Consider the following 10,364-nt stretch of genomic DNA (forward strand, 5'->3'; position numbering starts at 1 on the left):
CATGAGGAAGCGATCGGGGTGAATTCAATGACAGAGCTGCTCCCTCTCCCAGAGGAACTTATCAGCTGGGAGTTTGATGGCCAGGCAATCATTGCCACGGGCACCTTGTTAACAAGCCTGGGGCAGGTGGCGGGATGCAGGGTGGAATATCAACATGGCACTGTCGCCAGCTGAGCACAAATTTAAAACATTTTCGTGTAGATGTTTTGTCAATGCAAGGTTTTTTCTTTGAAGCACCAAAGTCGGAATAAAAGAGCTTTTATTCTCCGATCCTTTTATCTTTTACACAATTTTTGAGGCCAAAATTCCACTCAGAGCAGAGTCAAGGCATTTCTGTAACGTATTGATCTGTGTCAAAGCCTTTCACATTGTGCTGGGCACCTTTGGGGAGAGCTATTGTTATGCCATTACCCCGGGTGCATCGGCCTGTACAGCAGTAAGTGAAGATAATTGGGTGCTCGGGTTTGAAGCGCAAGGGAGCTCATATTTCCTCATTAGAGTTTTATATATAATGTAATAAGGCAAAATTGTTGTTTTCATCCTTGTGGAACCAGTGAGCATGTGCATGGGGATTTCACCTGTAGCCCTTACATACAGTACCAAGATTTCCAGTAGAGTAAATAGAGATGATAGGGTGATACAGTTGGTAGCTCCAGGGAGCTCTCACTTCCTAATTAAGAGTTTTAGAGAATGTAAAGCTGCGGTATGCTCTCAAAGAGTTTAACACCATGTGAATCCAGTTGTACTGTGATTCTTTGTAAGATCTGCACACCTACAGCAAGTTTCTCAGTGACCTGATTAATTGGGGCCATAAATATCTTAATGAATTCCCCCTTACTGGTCCCACTACTCCTAAAATTCAAACGGCTTTTTGAATCGTTTGTATTGGAGGCAGATCCTCACCATTGATCGCGAGCTGTCACCAACTTAACGAGACTGAAAATTTTAATTATGATTCACCTCCTTGCTTTGCTGTCTGTCTACGTTCTTTTTCTCTTGGTAACCCTCCTGTCGAACCGCAGCGTGCCCACGCACACCCTCTCCACCACAATGAACAGACACATATATGCTGGGTGACTTCAAGCCCTGTTGACAAAACCCTCTCCAGAAAAAACATTTATTTATGTACTCGTGCATAAGAAATGCCTGGACAAAGCCACATTCATCTACCCTCTCAAACATACATTCATACACAAAAATCTGAATACTCCACACATTCCCAAGCACACACAGAAATCCTCATCCTACCCCTTATGTCTGCGCTGGTAAGAAAAATAAAGAAATCTCTGGGGACTGCCTCTCTGGACACAGTGAAGTCAAAGAGAAGAAAGGGAGCGCTCCCTCACACCAGGAGGGAAGAGAAAAAGCAACCACCCCAAAAGAATTATGCATGGAGTAACAAAGGTGAGCTCCAGAAATGAGATGGAGAAAGTGGAAAGCAGTGGAGTGGTTGGGTGTCTAAGCATGTGTGTGAGAGGAGGACGGGAGATGTGCTGGGGTGGCAGCAGGAGGGGGGCTAGGTTCTCCTTGGAAGACAGAGCAGGTAGTTTTAAGTGCAAAGCGCCGTAAAGCAGCTCCGTCCTCGCCTTGAACCTTGGCAGATAAAAGCAGACCTGTCAGTGTGCGAGGAGGTGAAAAGCAGCAGGGGCTTTCGTCTGTTAATGTATGAGTACCTTCTTCGCCTCTGTCCCCAGCCTTGTCTCTGTCTCAGCCTTCCTGATATACTGACAGCAGGTGTTAACCTCCCTTGGGAGAGCACATAGCGCGGGCCTATAGACATAAGATAATTCCCCAGAGGCTGGAGGTTTGTGGAGGACGAAGGAAGTAGCAACAGCAGGTAAACAATGTGACAGTGCCGGCTTTACAGTAAAAAACAGTGAAATGAATTTACAATTTTGCATGCTGTAAGTGTTGTGAAATTCAGCCCTCTTACGGGTGGCTGTTTGCCTATTGGTGAGATTAAGACTAAAAAGACTCAGTGTAACAGAGCTGCGACAGGGGGCTTTGGATTTGCTTGGCTCTCAGCTAGATCAATGGGGTTACATTAAATGGCAAGAGTCAGAGGCTTGTAGAGCATCCGGCAAGAACACTGTGGTTCAAAATACAGCGTGTGCACTGAAAACAGCAAACATGAGAAATGTGAGAGTTCAGTGTTGTTAAAAAACATTTTTACAATGAGATACGGGATCAGGCTGCACCAGCTATTTATATATCTGTCCAACTGATTTACTGAAGCTGGTCCCACCATTAAAACTTGCAAAAATTTATTGGTGACGTACAGGAATACTTCACCCACAAAATAGTAATTTATATATCAGTTACTCATCCCATGGTACATTAAATCCATGCCTCACATGTCTCCATGGTGAATGGAGAATCCAAAAATGTAGTAAAGTTGTAATGAATTGGAGTAAATAGAGGGCGCATTTAACAACAGCAAAACTATATCAAAACATTGGTTTGCAAACTCTCAAACAACTCGTGCAGTACTGTATAATCAAAGTCTAATTTATTCCGTCGTATGCTCAGTAGGCCTACTTCCCAGATGCATGCATTTTGTTAAAACCTTGCTATCTAAGACACTTCCACAGAAACATTCTCATACATGGACGTGTAACGTGCTTGTGCAAGCATATGCGTTTGAACTCTGCCATGCTTTTCACTGCTTACATTACATAAAGCAACAGACGTGAGTATGTGACAGCAAAGCTCTTGGCCAATTAACAAGCTGGAAGACAGCATCTCAATAGAATTCACAAGCAGAGTTCAAATCCACGCACTTGCCCAGGCGTGCTTCTCGTATGCAGAAGTGTTTTAAATAGTAAGGTTTTAGAAAAATGCATGTGTTGTGATTGGGAAGAACTGAGCACATGACTGGATAAATGGGAGTTGGATTATACTGTACAAGTTGTGTGAAAGTTTGTAAACAGATGTCTTGAGATAGATTTGCTGTTGTTGAATGTGGACCCCTACAGCTTCAATTCATCAAGAATTTTTTTCCCGTTTTGGATCCTTTATTCACCATGGAAGCACGCAAGAAAAACAAAGTTTTCCTCATGTATTCGACATAGCACAGGGTGAGTGATTGATAAACAAAGGATCATATTGTGGGTGAAGTATCCCTTTAAGGTTTTGATTTAGTAGTGCTGTTTAGCATGAGTGGGAAACATTTGGTTATGCTGTACAGCTGATGTTATTTGGTCATTTAGTGAAATTTTACTGCCTTTTTGTAATCGTACAAACATTTTGGACTTTCGATGAGCTGGCACAACTGGCTAAGGCTCTGCTGTGTACTGCAAGTGCAAGCTCCTCAGCTGCTGTTTTATCTTAGGCTACAGTATATAAACTGTGAGAGGTGCCATAAAGATCAAATAAATCTTGACAGGAGACAGTCCGGAGAATCACAATGCCAGGAGACGTGCCAGTAGGTCACGACAGGGACAACATTTGTGGCCCATATTTTACTGCCTTGGCAAGGGTTCAAGTGGTTCTCAGTCTGATTTGTCTGGTCGTAAGGTAAAGTGCTGGCCAAGAGTGTGTGGATGTACCAACAGTGACAGTGCTGACCCACTGAGTGCTTCTGATTTACTGCTAAATTCTACTCATCATTCAGGTCTTTTAAAATGAAAAAGCATGCATAAGTAGTAGTGTGTATGCATTACTGGTAAAAAGGCAAACATTAATTCCATACCAATATATGCAATGATAAATATAATGTTACTCTTAATTCTCTCCTCACTAACTACTGTAGTACAGTATGGCAACAGTAAAGCTGAGAACACTACTGAAATCTAAAAAAAACTAGAAGCCTCACAAATAACTATTTCAGCCAAATGACAGAGTTAAAAAGCCCAGTTTGGATGAGATGGTGGATAAAGAGATGAGGACAGTAAGAAACTCTGCAGGTTCTGTTGAGCAGGAAGGTAGCGAACTTCATAAAAGTGAGGTCAGTCTCAGCCCTGCACTGTTTTGCTGTTCTCTCACTTTGAGAGTTGTTTTATTAATATTCCTCCAAGGGATGCACCAATCCAACATTTTCTCTCAGGATACCAATACCTCAACTCAAGGTATTTGAGGGTAAGATCAGATACTAGTGCTCTCTTTTTCCCAAACCTTACTTCAAGAACTTTTATATATATTACTAATCATATAAAAAAGTGCAGGACCTTGACACTAGAGTTCAGGATTTCCTTAGTCCTGACTTTGGTAGGGGTCAGGCAACAAAAGCACTTTACGGTTAAAGGAGCTATATGTAAGAAATCTAAAGCAAATAGTCGTAAAATCCTCCTAACATGTCACAGAGACTAAGGAATAATGTTCATATAACATACTGATCTCACCGAATAGTACAGCCAGAATATTCGCATTTAAAAAACATTTTTACGATCCGCAAATCATGTTTATGTTTTGAATTTGTGTTTTGGCCTGTTGCGCCACCCACCACCATCTACCAGTCACGCAGTCAGTAGAGTCTCAGCATCAGTTACAGTTACGACTGAGCTACAGCAACACGGCAAGCAGCTTCAGCTGCTTGCCGTGTTGCTGTAGCTCAGTAGCTCATGTAGCTCATTAGCAGTGTCCCAGCATGAGCAGCCAGCTTCTCCTCAGCTGTATCCCGGGAGCAGCAGCGTTAGCAGCAGAGAAGCCGGACTTGCTCGAACGGTCCGCTGGAAAACCGAAGATCAAGGACGCGGCGACGCAGCCCTACCACTGCAGCCGCCCGTGGGCAAACAAATCAGTCTCCAGCGTGTCGCTGTCCAGCAACCTCGAATCTGTAGGGGAGGGGGGGCGGACATGACTCGCAGCAGTATTTTGAATTTGAGTGCCGTTTTGGCCACATTCTTAAATACAGCGCCTTTAAGGTTAAAAGTGAAATGTTAAAGGGATAGTGCACCCAAAAATGAAAATTCAGCCATCATCTACTCACCCATATGCCGATGGAGGATCAGGTGAAGTTTTAGAGTCCTCACAACACTTCCGGAGATCCAAGGGGAGAGGGGGTAGCAACACAACTCCACCTAATAGAGGCTTACGGCGCCCCAGATTCAAACGTCCAAAAACACGTAATTGAAACCACAGAATATCTCCATACTGCTGGTCTGTAGTGATCCAAGTGTCCTGAAGCCCCATCATAAAAAGTTGTTTGGAAAAACGTCATTTGAACTCTGATTGTAGCCTCATTGTAGCCTGCAGCTCTAACAGCTTCTGCAAGACCGTGAGACATGGGCACTGCGTTCATGTGTGTTCACGTGCTTTCGCTGGTCTCGCGCGCAAGCGTGCACACTTGAGCGCGGTGCACAGAGAGGCAGTTAGAGCTACAGGCTACAATGAGGCTAAAAACAGAGTTCAAATGACGTTTTTCCAAACAACTTTTTATGTCGGGGCTTCAGGACACTTGGATCACTACGGACGAGCAGTATGGAGATATTCTGTGGTTTTTCAATTATGTGTTTTTGGACATTTGAATCTGGGGCGCCGTAAGCCTCCATTAGGTGGAGTTGTGTTGCTACCCCCTCTCCCCTGGGATCTCTGGAAGTGTTGTGAGGACTCTAAAACTTCACCTGAGCCTCCCTCGGCATATGGGTGAGTAGATGATGGCTGAATTTTCATTTTTGAGTGCACTATCCATTTAATAATCACATTGTGTCTCAAGATTCAAGTCACTGCTGAAATTTTTGGTATTAAACCACGACCACGATATTCACCTACTCTTAACCACTGTTGTGACTGCCTAAACACAACCATAACAAAGTTTAATAGTGCTGAACACTTATGCTGTTTTGCAGCAAATTAGTTGTACATAAACATAATTTCTATGAGACTGGGTTGTAAATTTAAAATACGTGTAACTCGCTGCTTGGAACTCAATGGAATGTTTTATATCATAAGGCCAGAAATGTGGCACTTAATCTGTATTTAATGTGTATCAGTCAAGTTATGGCCGATATCTGATCCACTGTCTGTGTTTGGGCTGATACCAATCACACGAATCCTGTTGCTGCGTCCCAGGTTCCTTTACTATATGGAGTCAACAGTTCAAATTCCAGTCAACAAACGTTTAAAGGGGATTATATTGTTACATTGTCTGATGTATATATTAAACTTGGCCAAAGTTTTGAATAATGACGTAAACCTTTGTAAAAGCAATGCCTGTGAGCAAAAACCTCAGGCTTCAGACCATTCCAAGAACTGTTTGTCAAACCTTTTTTCTATTTTTGCTACAAGATAACATCAGCTCATGACAGATTTCTTTATTTGGTTATTTGCTCCAGGTATGCTATTGCAAGTGTTCACAACACATGGATTTCTACATGTCGCTTCATGCAAAAAGTAAGGGAAACATTTAATCTTGGTTGCTGATGTTGTTAATATCTCCTTGATTTCAAATCCTGCTGGAACATGTCCAGTTGTGTTTAGAAACATTTATACTGTAGGTGACTTTGCACAGTGAAGAGTGCTGCTATTCTCTGTTACAGTCATTCCCTGGCTTCAATGGCAGTGCAAAGACGCCGTAATGCGGAAGACCCTGAACCACTAATCAATATGACTGGGCTTTTTTAGACGGGGGCTTAAAGAGACAGGTGCTAAACAGAGCGTCTTAGACAGAGGGTGAATACAGGTGTTCCGCACAGACAGTATGATGAAAATAAAGTGTTTTCTCACAAACACTGTAAATATCTTCAAGTAGAAACCCAAAACACAAGTATGAACATTGTTAATTATCTGCCGTCTGTAAACACCAGCTAGAACAGAGTGGAATGGACTCAATCCAACATTATCTGAACAGTCATGACATGCAGACCTTAACAATACTTGTGTGCCCCTGACTTTAGTAATCCCCACAGCCTCATCTCAGCTCCTAAGTTAGCTGGAGCAGCTGAAAAACAACACTAAAGCTAAGTCCAAATGCAAATATCATTAAAATTAACAAGGAGAAGAAGCTTGGCTTCAAAAAAAAAAAAAAAAAAAAAACCTTCCAGAAAATATCTTCTTTAACTTTAAATGAGATGTGATTATATCTAGTGTAGATACAGTATTTTACATAGAACACTTCTGTTGATTTAATCTAGTCTGAATCATTTTTATGACTTATGAACACCAGTGCTGAGGTGAAATCTTGTATCCCTTATTAAAAATACAAAAAGATCATGTTCTTTTTATGGTGGATAATTCTGTTTCTGACTACATCATGTGGCCACCAAAACTTTTTATGTTACTGAACTACAACTACATCTGACACCTCTCCACCTTCAGGCCTCGGTCCTGTTTCTCCTCTGAAAGGTGGAAGGAGCTGATCGGCTTCAATGATCTTCTTGTACAAAGGTCAGGGGATGTTTTTGTATCAGGCAGCTCATCTGGTTCGAGCCAATGTCTTTTCTTGGTAGTTGCTCGGCCTGCGTTTTCTGAATGGTGAGTCATCACCTGCCAAAGCAGTTACCAAAATTACACCTGATGCCTATCAAGCCTGTCTCTCTTCCTCTTCTGCCTGACTGCATGTGTAACATCAAAAAGCTATCTGATCCTTTCAACACACTGGCTGACATTTCAGGAAAAGTCCTCGGGAATTGCAGATGGACTTGTCTCCCTGAAGCTGTGTGTGTGTGTGTGTGTGTGTGTGTGTGTGTGTGTGTGTGTGTGTGTGTGTGTGTGTGTGTGTGTGTGTGCATAGTATGTATAAGTGTGCATCGAGACGTGTGAGAAAATACAGACTTTTTCATGCAAGCTGTCAGAGACAGATTGTAAGGAAATTACCTACTAAAAGAACCTTCTGGCAAAAGCTCAGAGTATGCTCACCTATCATCTCTGTAAGCCACAAAGCATCATAGATCAGCTTAATAAAGCTAGCCCTTTATTGGAAAGAGAGGTGTTTTACTGCACAGCACTTGAAGATGTTTTGTCTGGGGTTTAATTCATGACTCCCTTTCCCCACCCGCCTCTGCTGTTTACCTTTCAAGGGTGTTCCTTTCAAGAGGTACTGAGGCTGGACAAGAGGCTGGTGGAGAGGACACAGGGAGGTGGGAGAGGGTCGTTTCAGAGATGAATAAACACAACACGCCCAAGGTTGTCGGTGATAATATGTGATGAATTGTCAGGGAGTATATGGCACATTGTAGAATAGCACCGAGGCTATTGGCCAGGAGGGAGAGTGAATAATGACACTCAATATTCCACCTTAATCGGCCAGATTCTCTCTTCAATTTACATTTAAGGATCTTTTTCATGTTTATCTCCCACCCAGGCAGGCAGGCAAGTGAGAAGAGGTAAGACTGAGCTAGACTTACTTTTAATGGCTGTTTGATAGAATCAATATGCCTCTGCTGTTCCCGAAAAAAACTTTCTCTAAATGTGTTCTCCACAGGTGTTTAGGGGTCTAGTACTATTCCCCAGTGGGGTTTGTTGCAAAAACAGATGTGTAATATTTTGATGGTGAAAGGGTGTTTGTTCCGTTTATGGTAGCACCAGATGGATGATTCTGAATCAGACAAAGCTTTTGGTTTAGATTTCATGGTACTACCTAAATGTGGTAAAATGGATTTTTGGTGTAATTGTTAGTATACGCTTTACAGGTCCAGTGTGTAGGATTTAGGGGGATATATTGGCAGAAATGAGATGTGTTCGTTAGTGTATAATCACCCGATTATAAGAATCATCCAGTTCTTGTTACCTTAGAATGAGCCGTTTAAACCTACAGTACATAGGGGGTAGGTCTATGTCTATGGAGAGCACCATGTTGCACCACCACTTTACTCATTGTTTTTACCAGTTTATCCTGGTCCGTTTGTTCTGGCAGCCTGTACTCATTCCCAACTTGTCAAACACTGCCGCTTTGCCAGTGATTTTGGCATCAGACACCAATGCAAAAAGCACCTTTTGTGGCGGTACGTTATGCTGCTGAGTGGCATAAGTCAAAAATGCTGCCTTTTGCGTATCACACTGCCATGGAAGGTGCATCAGTTTAGAACACAGCTGGATGGCGTCAGTTTGAAATGCCGCTGTTTACAAGGTAACATAAGGTGCTAGGGCAAGCAAGAAGGGAGGTGGGTGGGTCCAACAAACTCCAGACCTTCACCCAGGAGGCCGCTGTTCGCCTCCCATATGAATGTTAAGCCAAACTATGTTTTTTCTATACCGTACCATGTACTTTTGTCGCCTAAACCTAACCACATGCTTTTGTCACACGAGGAAATAAACGTAAAGAGGGTTTTTTTAGCGACATTTTAAGTTTATTTTGAAAAGAATGCATGCATCTAACGAGCAGAAATTGTACATGTCCTGTGAAAATGTGAATGTATTTTGAAAAGACACAATGCATGTAAAAAATGGAAACTGACAGGGTGTCCCAGAGCATCAACAGCAGACGCAGGAGGGTACCTAGCATGTCATATGTGGACATAAGCCCCGACTGAACAAGCAGCAATATTTGATGGACTGGGATGAGAATGTGATGGTTTGGAGAGAAGGTGACCTTGCGGATAATTCAGCTCCCGCTAAAAACCTCCTGAACACCTGAATCTTAAGTTATCAGAGGAAAAAGCCTAGCACACATTTGTAGTTGCTAGTTAGCAGCCTGTCTCATATGTCAAACAGCTGTCGGAGAAACAGTTATTCATAACGTGAAACTGCTTGATTCAGTGTTTTTACTGGTTTTAATCACCTGGTTTGTTTGTTTAGAAGATGAAGAGACCTCTGTGGATAATTCGACTCCTGGTAAAAACCTCCTGAACAATGAACACTGCAGAACTCCTAACCAGAACAAATTTCAGTTGGTTATAATCTACAATTACTACTAGATTCCACTAAATCCCCTTAAATCTTACACACTGGACCTTTAAACGACTGCAAACCTGGCAAATATTCAGAGATCTTAACAGCTGCATACCATATTCAACACAAACTTACCTCCCAGGCACTGTAAAAAGTCCATAGCCCCTGCACCTTTCCAACATCGCGACTGAGGTGCGCTACATCCAACAAGTTTTTGAACTTTCAGACAAGGACAAGGACGTCCTTTTTATGCAGCGATTGGCCGGGACATGATTTCAACATCTCTCTTAAAGAAGCAACAGACAGCATTTTTGCCTATATATAACATTATCAAAATAATGTGGGTTGCACAGGGTAGTATACACAGTAAAATCAGACTATCAGCGTTTACATAGGTTACTTAGTGACTTTGAAATAAGCTTCTGCCACCGGGGACGAATTTTCTAGGAAAAAATCTGCTTTACGGCAGGAAATGCGTCATGTATTGCCAAACTGGTCGGTCAGCCAATCAGGGACTGGAGCTGGTCCTTATAAGGAACTGGCCAGGGCATGAGATAGTTGAATCAGGAGCACAATGGCAGATGGACAAAGTTTGGAGA

Source organism: Epinephelus moara, chromosome 21 (assembly GCF_006386435.1).
Source record: "Epinephelus moara isolate mb chromosome 21, YSFRI_EMoa_1.0, whole genome shotgun sequence".
Classification (NCBI taxonomy): Eukaryota; Metazoa; Chordata; class Actinopteri; order Perciformes; family Serranidae; genus Epinephelus; species Epinephelus moara.